Below are 16,890 nucleotides of genomic sequence, written 5' to 3'. Positions count from 1 at the left end.
GCCCATATCACAAAATCCCAAAACCAAAGATGCTGGTGTGGATGTGGAGAAAAGGGAACACTTCTACACTACTGGTGGGAATGTAAACTAATACATTCCTTTTGGAAAGACATCTGGAGAACACTTAGAGAACTAAAAATAGACCTGCCATTTGATCCTGCAATTTTTTAATTAGGTATATACCCATAAGACCAAAAATTACATTACAACAAAAATATTTGTATCAGAATGTTTATCGCAGCCCAGTTCATAATTGTCAGGTCATGGAAGAGGCCTAAGTGCCCATTGATCCACCAATGGATCAGCAAACTGTGGTATATGTACACCATGGAATATTATTCAGCCATAAAGAGAGATGGAGACTTTACATCCTTCATGTTCACATGGATGGAGGTGGAAAGTGTTTTTCTTAGCAAAGTATCAGAGGAATGGAAGAAAAACTATCCAATGTACACAGCCCTATTATGAAATTAGTGTATAGCTTTTATATGAAACCTATAATCTCATAACAGCCTAAGAGTACAAAAAGGGGGAAGGGAGAGGGGTGGGGGTAATGGGTGGAATGAGGGTGATTGGAGGGATCAATTCTATGGTTTATCTTACAAGGGTACAAGTGAATCTTTCTAAGCGTAGAATATGAACATCTTAACACAATAACTAAGAAAATGACATGAAGGCTATGCTAACCAGTTTGATGAAAATATTTCAAATTGTATGTGAAAACACCACATTGTACCCCAGAATTACATTAATGTTCATAGTTATCATTTAATAAAATAAAATAAAATATAAAGAAATCTGATGTAATCAATTCTAATATGAAGCCAGTAGATTACCTAATACAAGGTGGGGATAGAGGAATGAGGAAATGGAGAGAGAGGAGGTGAGTGGGGTTTGGGCATCACAGTGTATGGCACACCTTTTTGGGTGGGACACAAGTATAAGAGGTACGTTACCTAACAAATGCAATCAGTGTAACCTAATTCTGTGTACCTTCCTTGAATTCCAAACCATAAAAAAATACATAAAAAGAAATACTAAATGGAAAGCTCATAGCAATAAGTACCTACATTGAAAATATAGAAAAGATTCAAATAAACAATGTTACAATGCCATTCAAAGAACAAAAAAAGAACAAGAACAATTAAAACTCCAAATTAGTTTACAAAAATAATAAAGATCAGAGGATAAATACATAAAATTGAAACAAAAAATACTCAAAAGATCACCAAAAAGTAAACTTGATTTCTTGTACCCTAATCATATGTACCTTTATATTAATCTGAAACAACAAAATGAATATAAAAATGGTATATTGAAACAAACAAACAAAAACCCTATCCCATCAAAGAGGAACGCAGGGACTGATGGATTCACTGTTGAACTCCACCAAGCATTCAAAGATGAACTAATACTAATCCTAAACTATTTTTAAAGATCAAGGCAGAGAGTATACTCAGATACTCTTTTCACAAGGTCCACATCACCCTGATACCTAAAACAAAGACCCAACAAAAAGAACCATATAGGTCAATATCTCTGATTAACATACATTCAAAACTCCTTAGCAAAATACTAGCAAACAGTATTCAACAACACATTAAAAAGATTATTAATCATGATCAAGTAGGATCATTCCAAGAATAAAAGGTTGATTCAACATATACAATTAAATTAGTTTCAAGAGAATAAAGAACAGAAACCATGTGGTCATTTAAATTGATGTTAAAAAGCATTCAATAAAATTAAACATCTCATGATAAACACGCTAAAAAACTGAGGTATTTAAAAGGAACCTATCTTATCATAACAAAAGCCATATGTGACAAATCCACAGCTAGTATCACTGCATGAAGACAAACTGAAAGGATTTCTTCTAAAATGTGGGACAAGACAAAGATGCCCACTTTCACCATATTTATTCAATGTAGTACTGGAAGATCTAGCTAGAAAAATCAGACTAGAGAAAGAAATAAAACACATACAAATTAGAAAGGAAAAACTCAAATTATCTTTGTTTGTAAACAGTAGGCTCTTATATCAGGGAAACTTAAAGACTCGCCCCAAACTATTATAATTGATAAATTAAGTAAAGTTGTAGGGTACACAATCAACATAAAAATCAGTAGCATTTCTATATGCCAACAGCAAACAATCTCAAAAAGAAAACAAGAAAGTAAACTCATTTACTATGTTAGATGTAACCAAATGAGTGAAAGATCTCTACAATTAAAACTTTAAAACATCTTTTGGGGGCAAGATACAATTGCAAGAGGTACTGTACCTAACAAATGCAATCAGTGTAATCTGGTTTCTTGTACGCTCAATGAATCCCCAACAATAATAAATAAATAAAAACTAAACTATTGATGAAACATAATCAAGAAGATACAAAAAAAAAAAAAAGACAAATATTCCATGCTCATTGATTGGAAGAATCACTATTTTTTAAAATGGCCATACTACCCAAAGCAATCTTCAGATTGAATGAAATCCCTATCAAAATACTAATGACATTTCTCACAGAAATAGAAAAAAAAATCATACAATTTCTGTGGAACCCCAGTAGACTCAGAATAGTTAAAACCATCCATAGGAAAAAGAACAAAACCAGAGCAATCTCATTACCTTACTTCAAATTATACTATACAGCTATAGTCACTGATGCAGCAGGGTATGGGCATAAAAACAGACACATGTACCAATAGATCAGAATAAAGAATCCAGAAACAAATCCACACACTTACAGTGAAATTATTTTAGACAAAGTTGTTAAGAACATATATTAGGAAAAGGACAGTCTCTTCAACAAATGGCACTTGGAAAACTGGATATCCATATGCAGAAGGAGGAAACCAGAGCCTTATCTCTTGCATATACAAAAATAAATCAAAAGGGATTAATTATTTAAATATAAGGCCTGAGCCTATGAAAATACTAAAATAAAATACTAGGGAAAACTTCAGAACATTGTCTGAGCTATGATTTCTTGAGCAAATACTACAAAATATCTGACAAAGGGCGGATAAACAGCATCTGTAAAGAACTCAAGCATATCAACAAGAAAAGAGCAAATAGCCCCATTAAAAACGTGGAAAAAGACATGAACAGAAACTTTTCCCATGATTATAGATTAATGGCCAAAAAACACATGAAAAAATTCTCATTATTTCTAATCATCAGATAAATGCTGATCAAAACCACATAAAGATGTCACTTAATTCCAGTGAGAATCATCCTCATCATAATGTCCCAAAGCAACAGCTGAACATTTGCTGGCATGGATACAAAGAGAAGGGATACTCATAAACTGCTGTTGAGACTGCAGCTAGTACAACCCCTAAGGAAAGTAGTATGGCGATTTCTTAAGCAAAAGGAAGTAGACCTACCATTTGATTCTGCAATTCACTATGGGGTATATACCTGAAGGAAAATAAGACATTTTGTCATAAAGGCACCTACACTCAAAAGTTTATAGCACCACAATTCACAATTACAAATTCAAAGAAACAACCAAAGTGCCCCTCAATACATGAATGATTAATAAATTGTGGTATATGTATACTATGTAATATTAGTCAGAGAAAAGATGGAGATTCTTATATCTCTTTTAATAACCTAGATAGTCCTGAAGATCATTCTCCTAAGTGAGGTATCACAAGAATGGAAAGGCGAACATCACATGTACTCTGTACTAAACCAGACTAGTACACCACCACCTTAATGCTCATATGTATAATGCAGTTAAATTCAATTTGGGGTTGGGAGTAAGTAATAAACAAATTCTGACCTGATAGGTACTTTGCATGGGTATATTGCATAATTCTTGAGTGAAGAACAGAATTACAACTCATACTTTAATCTTTTTAAAATTTTTTTTATTAAATCATAGCTGTGTACATTAATGCAATCACAGAGTACAGTGTGGTGTTTTCATATGCAATTTGAAATACTCTCATCAAACTGGTTAATGTAGCCTTCATGTCACTTTCTTAGTTATTAAGTCATTCATACTCTGCTTTTAGAAAGAAGCAGAAATGAATTTTAGAAATTCATTCAAGAAGTGAATTTTAGAAATTCACTTGTACCCTTGTAAGATAAACCATTGAGGTGACCCCACCAATCACCCTCCCTCCAAGCAAACTATGCAATCAGATCTTATGTACCCACATAATAATCTAAATTTTTTAAAAAGGATCATAAAGAAACTCAATTATATTAAAATTCAGTATCAAAATTATACATATAAAAATAAGTCTGTTTTATAGTTTAAAAAAAGGTATCTGAACATAGTAAATTATATATAAGCATTTGTGATTTTTTTCTATTATTTGGGCAAGAAGTATCATCTTGCATCAACAGTATAATAGGGGATTTCCAAAACAAAACAAAAAGTGAATTTTATCTCATACACTGAGTATAGTATTTAGAATAAAAGAAGTGATACTATACACTGAGTATAGTATTTAGAATAAAAGAAGTGAAAGATGGATCTGCACATCAATAAGTTCTAAGTGACACATTAAAACAGAGATTGTACTATATTTGTACCAAAGCAACTATAATGGTAAGGTGAATTGAAAGTGTTCATTTGAGGAAGAGACTATTTATGTATTGAAATATCTGAAGAATGGTCATGTGGAAGAATTACTATATTAGTTCTGTCAACCCTTAAGAGTGATAATAAAAACAGTGAATAAACACTGCAAACACTAACTAAGAATATGATCAGCATACCAGGTAAATTAAGATTCTCTGAGCTGCAGATATATGAACACAGGGTATGCCAATGTGTAGTGTAAAAGAAAGAACATGGGATATGATGTCACAATAACCTGAATCCAAATTGCTAAATACAACTTACTAGTTGTGTGATCTTGAGAAAGTGACATAAATTCAATATGCCTCAATTTCTTTATCTATAGAATGTATTTCAACATTGTAGTGATTGGGATAATAAAATGAAATTAAATGAGTTGGGAGGCAAGATGGAGGACTGCAGCCAGCTTTCCACAGAGGCTCCCATCCAGAAGGAAAGTTAAAAGACAGAAGTTTAGCAAGTAAGCCAATGGTTTGGAGCTGAGCCAAGAGAGAAGGTTGAAGAATGCACATCAACCCTGTTGAGGCAAACTGTGACCCCAAGGATACAAACAAAAGGCACAAAAATCCATCATCAAATTAACAGGAGTCCCCTCCCCCATGAAAAGGGCTGGCAGAATACTCTATACAAACAAGTGAGAAGAGTTCAAACGTCCTCCCTTTCTATCCCATGGGAGAGACCTTCTAAAAACTGGACCTCCTACCCCTACTAGGGTGCCATGGCACTCTCCTGCCAGGCATAAAACTGTATAAAACTGTTTATATTCTCTACCTGCAATTCTGAATTCCCAGCACTCCCGTCCAATCTCACCGTGAGTTCTGGAAGCCTGTCCATCATGGAGTCCAGATTCTTGGGCATTTTCTCAAGAGGTGTGGATGGGCAGGGGCTATTGCTGGTCTGTACTGATTCTGCGGCATAGGAGTAAGGAGAGGATAGTCAGCTGAGAGGGCACCATACAAGAGCAGTGGTGCCCCGAGGTACAGAGCAGTAGCAGCAACAGCAGGAACCATAAGGCTCACACCCCTAGGGCTATTCCAGACAGACATGCCCTGCCTCTCTGGGCAACCAGAGGAAGCCAGGCATCTTATCTGATGTCAGCCACAGTGGAACAGATCATAAGTAAAGGGAAGGCTGGAGGCGGGAGCCACCTGGAGGGAGCACAGGGACTAGAATATGCTTTTGCAGAGAAAGCAGACTCCCAGGGAAGAGCTGAGCTAGAGGACTGCTTTACTGAGCCTAAGATGCACCCGACCCTCAGGGGATCATAGCTGAGACAAAGGTGGGCAGGCAGAGACTGGAACTGACAGCTAAATGTGAGCTTTAATTGCTTACCACTTCCCTGGGCTCAGTTGCTGTTTCTGTCAACTCAAGTAGCATCTGATCTGCCGGGGAATATAGCCGGGACAGAAACAAATTCTGCGAAGTTGTTCTGTCCTGTGTTGCCAGCAACATCAATCAGGGGTGGGGCTGGAATTGAGTGAACAGCCCCAGCCTCCATTAAGCACCTGTAAGTTGTCAGGCCTCACCTCCCTCTGCCGGATAGTGGCAGAGAGTGGCAGCCTGGCCCAGGACACATAGATATCCCTGTGATTCAGGCAGTTGTAACCCCCTGGAGCATCTACTCATTGGAGGGAACTGGGTCACACCCCTGTGGGGGTTGCCAGTGACTGGATGTGACAGAAGTGCAAGGTAGGGAAGGAGGCATCAAACTTCCCAGACTAATTTATTTTCCGGGTGAGTCCTTTTGACCTCACAGAGCACTGGAGCAAGTCATACTGGAGCTGCCAGCAACCCCCTGCTATCTAGTTCCCAGAGACTTTTTGAACACTCCTACCTGAGACTGGTACTGACTGGGACAATTGATTTGGACTTCTCAAACTGGGCCAATCACCTAAGGACTATCCAAAGTGGTACCCTGGGTGTGTGGTTGTGGGAAGGTTTGATTTTCCTTTTCCAATTGTTGCCTGTGTGGGGAGGGGTGACTTAATTGCTTGTATTTCTCTACAGCTGAGACTTCAACTCAGGGTAACTGATTCATGAGGGTAGGACAGAGACCAGCTGAAATGAAGACAGAGCCAATTAGCCCTACCACACCAAGCAGCCCCCAGTTTCTCAGGCCATAGCACTGAGAAAAGCTCTAGGGGGAAAAGGTACAGACACTAGTCCCAGCTTTTGGGAAAAGGGCTAGTTAATCACTACCCCTAGAGCACCAAACCCAACTTCTCCTTATCTGCTCAAATAAACAAACTGTAAAATAAGCATGGGGCAGAATCAGTGGAAAAACTCTGGTACAATGAATAACCAGAGTGGATCAACCCCCTTCAAGAAAGGATATGGCAGATGCAACAGAAGATCCCTCGGCAAAGCTCTAGAAGGAAAAGGTACAGACACCAGTTGCAGCTTTTGGGAAAAGGTCGAGTTAATCACTACCCCTGGAGCACCAAACACAACTTCTCCTTATCTGTTCAACTAGCCAAACTGTGTAAAATAAGCATGGGGTGTAATCAGTGGAAAAATTCTGGTACAATGAATAACCAGAGTGGATGATCAACTCCCCCAAGGAAGGATAAGGCAGATGCAACAGAAGATCCCATCCATAAACAGATGACTGAGATGTCAGAAATTGAGTTCAGAATCTGGATAGCAAATAAGATCAACAGAATGGAGGAAAGGAGAGAATTAGAAAGAAAACTAATATTTGCCTTATAGGAATCCCTGAAGGTGATAAAGTTGCTTCACAAAACACAGAGGCTCTTCTTCATGAAATTATGAAAGAGAACTTTCCAGACATGCCAAGAGATTCTGAAATTCAGATAGCTGGCAGTTTCAGAACTCCACCATGACTCAACCCAAGTAAGACATCCCCCAGACACATCATAATTAACTTCACTAAAGTTAATATGAAAAAGAAAATTCTGAAAGGAGCTAGATATAAGAAAACCATAACCTACGAGGGGAAGAATCTTAGAATGACTGCAGATTTCTCTGCTGAAACCTTTCAAGCTAGAAGAGATTGGTCATTGCTTTTTAATCTCCTAATACAAAATAACTTTCAACTAAGGATGCTGTATCCAGCTAAACTGAGTTTCATTTATGATGGAGAAATTAAATACTTTAATGACATTCACAAGTTGAAGAAAGTTGCCATAACTAAACCAGCTCTTCAGGATATTCTTAGATCTATCCTCCATAATGACCACTGCAATCCTCCACCACAAAAATAAACTCACTCAGGAATTTTTGATCAAATTCCAACTTCCACAGTGGCAAAAGGATTAAAAATGTCAACTGTACTTTTGAAAAACTCGATACCCAAAATACTATCTGGCTTATCAATATTCTCAATTAATGTAAATTGCTTAAATGGACCTCTAGAGAGGCACAGGTTGGCTGACTGGATAAAAACACTCAGGACAGATATCTGTTGCATCCAGGAATCTCATCTTAACTTAAAAGATAAATATAGACTCAGGGTAAATTGATGGTCATCTATATTCCAGGCAAATGGAAAACAACAAAAAGCAGGTGTTGCAATTTTATTTGCAGATACAATATGCTTTAAACCAACAAAAGTAAGCTGACTAGGATTTGGGAGGTGAGTGTTCATCCAGATTATTCAGTTAGAGATGAAAATTGTGGCCCCCCTACCCAGAAGAAAGGACACAGACTTACCTGCAACTGTGAAGATTACTCAGGGCTCCTGCAGTGAGATGAGAATGGGAGCTTGAGGCCTCAGGCCTCATCAGTCTTACACTGCCAACCCTAAAAGATTGGTGACTTTGGTGGTTTTCTGGATGGATGCTGACAAACCTTGAGAGGCTTGGGGGTAGTCCGTTTCCAAGTGTCCCTTAACCCCACATTGGGGCATGGTTTATGGGGAGGATAGGGGTTGAGAAACTGCTTTGCCCAATGTCATTTGCTTCCACACCTAAAATAAGGCCTGAGGGGCTCCTTAAGGGTGAGTTTTGTCTGCTTTTGAGGGGCCTTGGTAGTTCCCGCAATGGCTGAAGCCAGCATCTGGCATTTAGCACAGTCTCCGGCTTGCTTATCTAGAGGAACATTATTCCCCTGACCTTTAAAGACTTCAGAAGCCATTGTTATGAGGTCCTGTTGGGGAGTTTGGGGACCTTCATATAATTTTTTTAAGTCTTACCTCTGATATCTTGAGCCAATTGAGAGATAAAACATGAATTTAGGAAAAAATATCCTTCAAGAATAGTAGTAGGGTCTAGGCAGGTGTGTGCATGGAGGGCTTCAGTAAGGCAAGTCATGAACTGGGCAGCATTTTCTTGAGGCTCCTGATAAATTTCCCTGGGTTTATTATAATTAACTACTTTGAAAGAAGATTTTTCTAGGCCTGCCAGGAGGCAGGTAATCATATGATCACCTTTTTCACATTCAGGGTGGGAAGGTTGATATTGCTAATTAGGATCAGTTAAAGGGATAGCTGTGGCTCCTGGAGCATGGGTGTTATCTGTCTAATAGATATCATCTGCATGCTGTTGGGACCACCTGCCAAACCCTCTTGCACTTTCAGAGAAAGGTAGAGTTAATTAGTACATGAAGATCATTCCTAGTGAGATCAGAGATTGGACTAGGTATAGGAATTCCTTTATATATTTGATGGGATCTATAGAGAAGGGACCTTTTGTCAGTTTGTGAAAGATCTCCTAAAGAAAAAGGGACATGAACTCAGACTATCCCTTTAGTTCCTGCTACTTCCCCCAGGGGTAAGAAAGATTCTGCTGGGGGAAGAAGCTGGCATCAGCAGGAGCATGAAGAGATTGGTGGGGTGGGGGAAGGAGGAGGTTCTTCAGCTTCTGGGGGTGGGTTAAGAAGTGGTGGAGCAGTAGTCGCTTTGTGGTCCACAGGATAAAAGGAATCCATGGTGGAGAGAAGATAGGCAGGAAGTTTCAGAGAAGATGGGAGGAGGGATTCTGGGCAAGGAGAATATGGTGTATTGAGCATGATTTGCATGGGGGGTGCAAGATCAGAGGGCGAAAAAGGCCTGAATATAGGGAATTTTTTTTCATTTTCTATCTCTCTCCATGGAGGACATTATTTTAAGTCTTTTAAGATTTTAAAGTGGAAGATCCAGTTCTCAGGCCATATAGACCTATTATCTAATTTGTATTAAGGCCAAGTGGTGTTGCAGTAGAACATGAGATGTTTTGGCCAAATCTCCTCTTTGATATCTAAATTTTTACACTGTTGAAGGAGATAACCCAGGGGTGTTTCCCTTGAGGGAATGTAAGGCCCTGCTCCCATGTCTATGATGTCCTTCCCTTACCTGAGTGGAAAAGAAGGTACCCTTTATTCTCCAAAAGTCTGTTATTTATTTAAGTGAAATAGATTCCCTGAGAGGTTGGGCATCCCTTGCTCTTCTCAGAGATCTGTGGCCAACTGGGGTTAGGAGCTTGAACAAGGGCCCAGTGTTGGACCTAAAAATGAAAATCTTGGTTAAGGGAGAAGGAAACAAAGGGAAACATGAGGACATAAAGCCATGGAGCAGGCCAAGGGGAGTTCTGTGTGAAGGTTTTCAGGAACCCTACTCACTCGCAATGGAAAGATGGGATGAAATCCTCTAAAAATCAGGTTAATGGAATCTGGTCTGGGCAACAGTGGATCAGGTTCAGAGGGAACTGGGGTGGCTGGGCCAGGCTTCTAACCAACTGCCAGACCCAGGCTTTTGGCAGCAGATGAAAGGCATTTGGCAGTGTAACCAAGAGAGGTTCAGGCCAAGTTTAATGAAAAGGTACTGAGACCTGCCTGGGCAAAGATGGCAGCTGCTCAGAGAGTGTCTGGAGGCTTGTTTTTATACTAGGCATAAAGAAAGGGAGATTTCACAGGTTGCTTGAAGGTTTTGGTGGGTTAGTCTTTCCAGCTGAACTCTTGGAATGGAACCAGGTAGGACTTTTGTTATGGGGGAGGAGAGGATGGGTTTAGGCACCTAACACTTAGAAATACTGATAATTGATTCTGAAGTTCAATTTCCTGTGTTATGCTTGGTTTTCTTCAGAAATAGTAGAAAATCTCCTAAAGTTTGACTTTTTTGGTTTATTGGATTTAATATGATTATGGTGTGAGAGACACATTATTCTGAAAGAAAATGTGCCCAGGTGGTACATTTCCTTTGAGGCATAGTATTTTGGAAAAAAAAAAAAAAATATATATATATATATATTTCTTGACTTTTTTTTATTAATGTTTTCTTTTAGTCTATAGAAGTCTAAGGATTACAAGTTAGGATATTAGTCTCATTTTTTGAACAATAATATCAGTCAGATTAAAATAGTACCTGGAGAAGTTCCTGCTTCAGCCTGTTATGAAACTTGGTTGAATATATTTGCCGTCTTGGGTAAAAACTGACTTCTAGATCAAAGCCAAATAGAAACCTCATGATTGTCCCTCTGCATGGACACCTAATTAAAAAATTATCCTGCAAACAAGCAACTTCAGACAAATAAAAAATCAGGTAATTATGACACCTGGTTTTAACATTATATCAATTAAGTAGGTGCTTAAGAAGGCATAAAAGACAATCTTAGATTGCCTATGCCACCCCCTCATCCCATGATAGAGAAGCACCAGCAAGTTGCAGAGATAATCTGAGCCCAGGAGAGGGAAAGTAAAGTGATAGAGGGGCTTTGAATTGAAACTTACTACTGTCTTGACACAGGGAAACCAAGAACAGGGCATAATTCTTCCAATACTCAGAGAGGCAACATTTCGACCAGCATGGTCAGAGGGAGATCCTCCAATTTGAAGCCCAAGTTCCTGCTAGCTTCACCACCTGAAAACAAAGAGAAGTCTGGGGGCAAGGACTAAATTTATAAGGCTACAAAGTTTAAAGTCCTTGGGAAATTCCTGTGGCTGTGCTGGCTCTGAGCCAGTGGGCTAGTAGTGCAGGTGACTGCAGTGAGTTTCCAGCAGCTCCACCCAAGCTGGCGACTTTGTTAACCCTCCCCCAACTACCAGAATCCCTGCTCAAGAAGAGTCTTCTCCTACTTGATGAAAGGGGAAAGAGGAGCTTGGAGGATTTTGTTTAGCAATTGTGTACCAGCTCAGAAACAGTAAAATAAAGTATGAAGCAGACTCCTGAGGTCCCTGAATCCTGGATTTAGTTTCCAAATGGCATTTCTGGACCCATTCTGGGTCAAAAGGAAGCATTCAGCCTTAAAGTGAGGGACCTACTCCTGGAAGGATTCAATACCTGCTGACTAAAACTCTTCTGGACTTTGAATAAACATCAGAGGGAGCCAAGAAGGTAACCACTTGACACTGCCCGACGGACAGGCGGTGTCGGGGAGTTCGTGATTGGCATATGAGAGGGAGAAGGAAAGGGTGGACACAATCACACAACCACTCCTACAGTATAGGGAGAAGGCTGAGCCGAAGATGTTTATTTGGGATCGGTACAATCTTATATAGGGTTAGTTGAGGGGGAGTGGTTACTTTATGACGCTGAGTCTATATAAGGCTAGGAATGTAGTCTTTGGCCTATGATAGGTTTAAAATGTGAGGGGAGGGCGGAGGGGTTATGCTGTTCTGACGGGAGGGGCCCTGCGCTGTGCTCTGCGTTTCTGTCTAAGTCTTGTACAATGTAGCTAGTTCTATCCGGTTTTCTTACCAGTACTGGTCTTTTCATCCAGCCTTTTCACTTGGGGGTTGAATTAGCCTAGCACTTCCTCTTAGGATGTAGTTTAGTATTTCTGTTAACCCTTACAACCACTAAATTGAATGAGATTGGGTTGGCTTCAGGTGAGATATGGTGCTTGTTTGACACAAGAGAGTGCCCACCTCACTCCTCCCCTAGCTTCAGCAACCCAGCACAGAGACTGAGGGAGAGTGAAAGGCTTTTCCTCGAAACCCAGGGAATTCTTTTGTATCATACCCAAGCTTACCAAGGCAGTACCACAAGGAGTCTATGGAAGTCACAGTATTACTGGGCTTGGGACACCAGTCCTTATATGGCTGCAGTGACCAGAGACTTAGGTCATTAACACTCAATTCCATTAGGGTATCTGGAATGTGTTTTCAAGAAGGATGGGTTTAAACAAGCACCAAATGTGAAGATTAAAATAAATACCTAACTCTTCAATGCCCAAGATATTGACAAACATCCACAAGCAAAAAAAAAAAAAAAAAAAAAAATTCCAGGAAGGTATGCTCTCACCCAATGAACTAAATAAGGTATAAGTGACCAATCCCAGAGTATGGAGATAGGTGACCTTTCAGACAACAAATTCAAAATAGCTGTCCTAAAAAGTGCGATGACCTTAAAGATAATAATGTGAATGTATTCAGAAGCCTAATAGAGAAATGTAATAAAAAAAATTGAAATAATAAAAAATAAATCAATCAGAAATTCTAGAGCTTAAAAATTCAATTGACAAACTGATAGAATCAGGTGCATCCACCCAAATACACCTGCCCTGCCCAGGTGAGGCTGACCTGCCTAGGAAGATCCAGTGTATGTCCCTCCCAGGAAGTAGTGGATGGACCAATCCATGTCTCCCTGGCCCTTTAAATCCTTGCTTCTGACATTACCCATGTGTGGATTTCTTCTTGGTTTAATTGCACAAATCAGGCCTCCATTTTCCTTTTGTCTTGGGACTTAGAATAATCTTTCATCTTTGGCTCCATAACCTTTCATCTGGTGCTGAACCCAGGATGGGGAGAAGCCCCTTTAGAGGACCGAGGTATACCACATCAGACCCAGCTAAATGGACCCTTCTTCCAACCAGACTTAAGAAAAAGGGGAAACTTCTCTAACGCTGCCTACTTCATCCATCTAATGGTGAGATGAACATTTATCTAAAACTCCTTTTTTAAACTTATTTTAACTTCTCTTCTTATCTTCTACTCTTAACTTCCTTGTTCCCTCTTCCTCCATCTCTAGATCTCTTACTACCTTCTCCATTTTTTTTCCCAACTGGTTTCACATGTGGAAGCCTCATTTTCCTGATCCCAGCCCCAGCCACCCTAGCGAGCCAGGCTCGCCAGCCGGTGCAGTGACTCATGTTTAGTGATGCCCTGTTATAGGCCTGGACTCTGGTTGGTTACCCCAACCTCATTTTCTCCTGCTGGTTTCACACATATCTCCCTATATAGGGAGAGGCCTATATCTCCCCAATCTCAGCCCAACCACCCCAGTGATCCAGCCTCATTTTCTCCAGCTTGTTTCACACATATCTCCCTATATAGGGGAGGCCTATATTTCCTCAATCTCAGCCCAGCCACCCTAGTGATCCAGCCTCACCAGCCTGTGCCTCATGTTTGGGGATGCTCCTAACCATCTGTTACAGAAATTCTTTCTTCTGTAGGTCCTTAGTCAGTCTCAGGGATTTAAAGAATGAACCCACCGACCACAGATCAGTGGTACTATAGAATTTTGTTAGATAGAAAGGAATATAGATGCAGTGAAAAGGCACCAGAGCTTTTGACAAAGGAGAAGACCCAAGTCAGAGAAGTTCCTCCTTTGGGTCCTTTGTGTAGGCATCAGTTTTCAACCTGTGGTTCGTGACCTATAGGAACTATATTAAAGGGCTCCAGCATTAAGAAGGTTGAGAAAACCACTGGTCTAGTGGTATATATTGTCTGGAGAATTACATTTTGGCTAGGATATGGTAAGTAGAAAAATATCCTTTCAAAGCTGAATGCAGTCTTTCTCCTGGGGCAGGGTTTATTAGGTCTTTGCAGTATTTGTCTTAGGGAAGGGATTAAGGTGTGTGCTACCTACACAAGGTGGGACCACTCCAAAAAAAATGACTCAGGCTGCTTTGTTCCTGGACTTGTTAGAACTCAGAGGGTGTGGCCTGGAAAAGGCAGCCTGTTTGTGTCTGAAAATGGGGGTCTGATTTCTGACCTCACCTAGACTTAGAGAATGGGGAATCCCTGTCCATTCCTAAGTGGGCATCTACCTAGAAAAAAAAATTATTTTATTATAAGGATATTTGGACTATATCATTTATCACAGCTCAATTTATAATTGCCAAGATGTAGAAAGAACCTAGATGCCTATCAACCTCTATAAAGATTAGCCTGGAGATATCTCAGAGAACTAAATGTAGACTTATCATTTGATCCAATAATCCTACTACTAGGAATTTACCCAAAGGAGAAAAGACATTTTATGATAAAGATACTTGCACCCAAATGTTCACAGAAGCACAAGTCACAATAACAAACATGTGGAAATAACTCAAGTGCCCTTCAATACATACATGTATTAATAAAATGTGTATATGTATACTATGGAATACAATTTAGCTATAAAAATATAGTGAACTATTATATTCTGTAATAATCTGGATAGATTTGGAGACTATCTTCCTAAGTAAAGTATCTAAAGGGTGGAAAAATAAACACTATATGTTTGCTATTGAATTGGAACTAACCAATGAGCACACTTGGACCCAGAGGTAAGTAACATTCAGTAATAATCAAGCAGGGGAAAGGGAAAGGAGGGAATAGGTGAAAACATACCTACCAGGCACAGTGAACTATCTGGGTGATGGACACACTTAAAGCTCTGACTCAAGCATTACAAAAGTAATCCATATAATCCATATAACCTAAAACATTTATACCTCCATAATATTTTGAAATAAAAAAAACTTTTTTAAAAAAATTATAACCAAGACTCATGCTTTTGGGAATAAATGAAAAGAAATAGAGTTGCACCACCAGAAATAATAACCATTAACATTTCTGTATATTTCATTGAGAGCTAGAGTGTCAAATATAGTAGAGAATTCATAGGTGAAGCCTAAGTTTGATCTCATTTAACAGATGAGGAAATTTGTGTTCCATAAGGGAAAAATGGTAACATCAATATATATGTAAATGAAAAGTCAGGATTTATATTAGATATGACAGAAAAGAGAATTAAAAAATAAAAATTAAAAATTTTAAGGGCCAGGCACAGTACTTTAGGCCTATAATCCCTGTACTCTAGGAGACCTAGGTGGGCAGATTCTCTGAGCTCAGACGTTCCAGACCAGCCTGAAGAAGAGAAAGACTCCTTCTCTACTAAAAAATAAACATTGTGGCAGGCACTTGTAGTCCCAGCTACTGGAGATGCTGAAGCAAAAGAATCAATTGAGTCAAAGAATTTGGGGATGCTGTGAGTTAAAACGCTACAGCACTCTACCCAGGGCAACAGAGTGAAACTGTCTCAAAAAAAGTAAAATACAATAAAATAAGTAATTTTAAAGTCTGTTAATGTATAAGAATAGGTGAGTGATGATGTCAATGGTGATAAAAGCCAGAGTGATAGCTGAGAGGATGAATTGAATTTCTTTTTTAACATGTTAAATCTCAAGTGTCAGAAATGTATACAAATTTATACAAAGGTATTTATTAAGGATTTACATGAAGCCTTTTCCTCTCCTGCTTACAAGGTGCTTAGTTCTTCTGAGGAAGCTATGATTGTATTGAAGTGATGCCCTCACTTCGTTGAGCACTAGCACTATGCCGGGCAGGACCATCCCAGTACTTGCCTGTACCATGGCCTCCATCACCAAGCTTGTATGTATCTACTCAACCTTCATTCTACAGGATGATGATGTTACAGTCATGGAGGACAAGATCAATGCCTTCCTTAAAGCAGCTGGTGTAAATATTGAACCTTTTTGGCATGGCTTGTTTGTAAAGGCCCTGGCTAATGTCAACAATTAGAAACTCATCTGCAATATAGGGTCTTGTGGACCAGTGCCATCAGCTGGTGCTGCACTAGCAGGAGATCCCCTTCCCAGCTTGCCCCCTTCACTGCTACTGCCCCAGTTGAGAAGAACAAAGTGGAAGCAAAGAAAGAAGCTGAACAGTCTGATGATGGCATGGCTTTTTGTTTTTTTTGACCAAATATCTTTTTTAACATGTTCAATAAAAAGTTGAACTCTTAAAAATGACACCCCCATCTCTAATAAAAATTAAAAAAAAAACGGAGGAAGAGGATTACTTGAGCAGAGGTTGAGGTTGTTTTGAGCTATTGATACCGGAATTTTCATGTTCAGTAGGTCCTTGGTCTCATGGATTTGAATAATGAACCCACGGACCACAGATCAATGGTAAGATAGGACTTTTATTAGAAGAATAAAAAGCACCAGAGCTGCTGGAAGGGGGAAAAAACTGAAGAACTCTCTCTCTTCCGGAAGCAGTCTTTCCTGAAGTGGCCAGCCTGACCACATTGGAAGCAATTGTTCTTAGCTCCCCTGGCTTCCCTCTGCCCTAAATGGTGCCTATTTGTTGGAGTGCCATTACTAGAGCTGTCATCCTTTTTTTTTTTT

The 16,890-nt window shown here is 39.4% G+C and overlaps 1 pseudogene; it reads left to right on the top strand.

Moving 5' to 3' along the window:
- Nucleotides 1-16,111: 16,111 nt before the first annotated feature.
- LOC100950988 lies at nucleotides 16,112-16,461 on the top strand (annotated as a pseudogene).
- The last annotated feature ends 429 nt before the right edge of the window (nucleotides 16,462-16,890 follow it).

This window comes from Otolemur garnettii, unplaced genomic scaffold, assembly GCF_000181295.1.
Source record: "Otolemur garnettii isolate 467f Iridium unplaced genomic scaffold, OtoGar3 scaffold00186, whole genome shotgun sequence".
NCBI classification, from domain to species: domain Eukaryota; kingdom Metazoa; phylum Chordata; class Mammalia; order Primates; family Galagidae; genus Otolemur; species Otolemur garnettii.
Note: the sequence above shows the minus strand (reverse complement) of the source record. Positions and strands in the feature narration are given on the sequence as shown.